At 32.2% G+C, this 3,134-nt stretch overlaps 1 pseudogene; it reads left to right on the top strand.

Annotated features, from left to right (window-relative positions):
- Nucleotides 1-956: 956 nt before the first annotated feature.
- Nucleotides 957-1,079, top strand: LOC122099978 (annotated as a pseudogene).
- The last annotated feature ends 2,055 nt before the right edge of the window (nt 1,080-3,134 follow it).

A 3,134-nucleotide genomic window follows, 5' to 3' on the forward strand; every position in this document is an offset into this window, starting at 1 on the left:
AAGCTCCATTTATTTATATAATTTGTTATAAATTTATAAAGAGGTAAGAACAAATTTTTAGAAAATGTAGACTAACCTGAAAAGTACATATACATAATTTTAAACTTATACACAGTCTTTGAAGATTTATATTCAGTTAGAGACAATTTATTTTGTGTGTGTATTTGTAGGGGTGTGGGTATACGCCAGTAACATTGATTAAACTCAAGGCCCAATACTCTCATTCAGTTTGCTTGCTCTTTGCTTATTTGTTCATGGCTTGTTCTCTACCAATTGAGCCACACCCACTCTGTTTTTTTTCTGGTTAATTGGAGATGAAATCTGGCCAACATTTCCTATATGTGTACAAGATTCTCTGGTTTTAGCCTCCTGAATAACTAGCCACTGACAACTGATTATCTTTTAATTATCCAGGTAACACAGTGATCTGAAAAACAATATTACAGAACAAATATTGATTATATTTCTTTGAAAATTATTTTATTATCTAAAATATTATCTATAACATATCAAATTGTAAAAGTATGTGATGAATATATTTAATATTACAGGATAAAAATAATTCCAAAATAATTTAATCAATACAAATGGAATTTGGATAGCTTGTATTTTCTTTGCTACTGTCTGTTTGGTACTAAAACATTCTATTTCCTTCCCAAATATTGTGCCAATTTTCCATTTTGCATCTTCTATATCACTGATCCCAAAATGCAATTTTGGTGGTTAACAAAATAACCTAAATTATGTTCAGTTTAAGATGTTAGTTGTTAGTCACTTAATACTATCTATTGAAATTTGGCCTTACTATTTTCTTAATAAATACAACTTTATATTTAAAGTATTACATACAGCTCAGAGTAGCATATTGGACAACACAATTTTATATGATTTAAAATTGCATTGCAAATAATACTTTGAAAAAGCATGAAAATTCCAATTCAAAAAAAGTGGAATCTAGCTTCCTGATGCTTACTGCAGGCTGTGCGATAAGAGGAGGAAGAGGAGAAATAATAAACCCACTCCTTATACAACTCAGCACCAGGTCCTTTTTATGGTCTATTGTGAATGGGGAGACATGAGGAGAAAGAAAGAATATGATCAGTTCTTAAATATGAAAATATTCTAGCCAATAACTAGAAAGTTTATTTAACCAACATAGATTAGTTTTCATTATGCTATGAATGTATTTCATGAGTAGTTTTAAGTACTGTGGAATCACTTAATGGCTATGATATGTGCACTTTATTTCTGTATATTTTAGTTTTATGTTTTATGGTCGGAAGTTCAAGTAGGCCTTGAATTCACAGTAAAATTTAATGTACCTTTGTGAATAAATACAACTGTGTTCCTTAATTGGATACATTAAGATATTCAACTATTTTATTGAACTAATAAAAAAGGCTAACATGAAGTTAGGCAATATGTCATTGTATGCCTAGAGGAATTGAATGAATAATTTAATTTAATATTGAACACTTTAGAAGAAGAGCACATGTATTATAGGTTAACATGCTTATTATCGCTGACTAAAAGAGCTAGCAAATTCCATAACTACATGTATATCCCAAATTATCTTTGAAATGTTACTATGAAGTTTTCCTTCCTATATATGCATTATATATAGGCATTACTTTAAAAGGACTATGTATAGTACATATGTTTAAATATAATAAATCCCTTGCTGAGTGCCGGTGGCTCATGCCTGTAATCCCAGCTACTCAGGAGGTTGAGATCTGAGGATCACGATTCAAAGCCAGCCTGGGCAGGAAATTCCATGAGACTCTTATTTCCAGACTGGAAGTGGTGCTGTGGCTCAAGTGGAAGAGCGCTCGCCTTGAGCTGAAGAGCACACAGACAGTGCCCAAGCCAGAGTTCAAGCCCCACAATCAACAACAACAACAAAAATCCCTTTACTGCAATGTCATTATCCATTGTTCTATTATACGTGCATAAAACATCGTTGTTTCTCGCCTTCATTATCATAATCATCATCACAAAATTAAAGCCATTCACTACTCTAGGAAGGGAATGCTAAATTCATTCTCCAGGATATTGCATTAGAAGAGCCAGCTACTGAGAATTTTATATTCTATTTCATCGTTTTATAATTCTCAGGAACTTGTTTAAACACTCTCAATAAATAAGTATATAAAAGTGCAAAATAAAACAAACTAAATTAAACATACTATAAAGTTTTAAAAGTTATGAAGATCACATTATTTACATTGATAGAACTATTTTTTTCTATATGCATTCACAAAGGAAGGTTACATTTTGAGGAAAATGGAATGTGTAGTTCCACATTGTAACTATTAATAAAATAAGTTTATCACCTTTCCTACAGCACAAATGAATGCATTGCTTTTGTGATTCTGTTAAAACAGAATCACAAAAATTGACAGAATCACTGTCAATCTTAGGAATAAACTAATTTATTTTGAAAATACTGATAAATATGACAAGTAATCTTGGGTATTTCCTACCAATATAGCAAAATGTGCTTTGCAGGACTTTTTGTTATAAATAGCCTGGAACCATTTTCCATGTTTCATTGCAAACATATTTTAACCTATATCCTGCTCTTCTTCCTTCCTTTCTTACCTCTAGGAAGTTAAGACAGACTCCTACATCCTTATTTTGTGTTGGAAGGTAAATTTACACAATGCAAGCTTCTGTTCACACTTAAATACTTCATTTTAAGCCACACCTGTTCTCTCAAGAAAGTAGATTGCACATTGTATCTTCTTTTCATACCTGTTATCCAACTCTGTATTTGTAATAGAGTGTGAGGTGTGCTCTAGCCTGCCTAATTATAGGTACTGCAACAATGCACCAGGAATGTTTCTAGATGCTGACTGCCTCCAATGAGGATTCCTTGTTTGTCTTCCTATCTCTGCTGCTGTCTAATGAGCATGCATTTCAAGAGGCTGCTTAATCTCTAGTTTGCACTTTTATCTGAATTAACATCATAAGTCTAGATAACTGCCATTTTGAAGAAGTACAAGACTTAGTCCTTCCTACACGTGATTCTAGAAATCAGAAAAAGGAGAAGGTAACAACAATGCTTGATAGGAAATGTACTCATTACCTTGCTCATGTAACTGTAACCCCTCTGTACAGTATTTCTACAATAA

This window comes from Dipodomys spectabilis, unplaced genomic scaffold (assembly GCF_019054845.1).
Source record: "Dipodomys spectabilis isolate Male_0828 unplaced genomic scaffold, ASM1905484v1 ptg000551l, whole genome shotgun sequence".
NCBI classification, from domain to species: Eukaryota; Metazoa; Chordata; class Mammalia; order Rodentia; family Heteromyidae; genus Dipodomys; species Dipodomys spectabilis.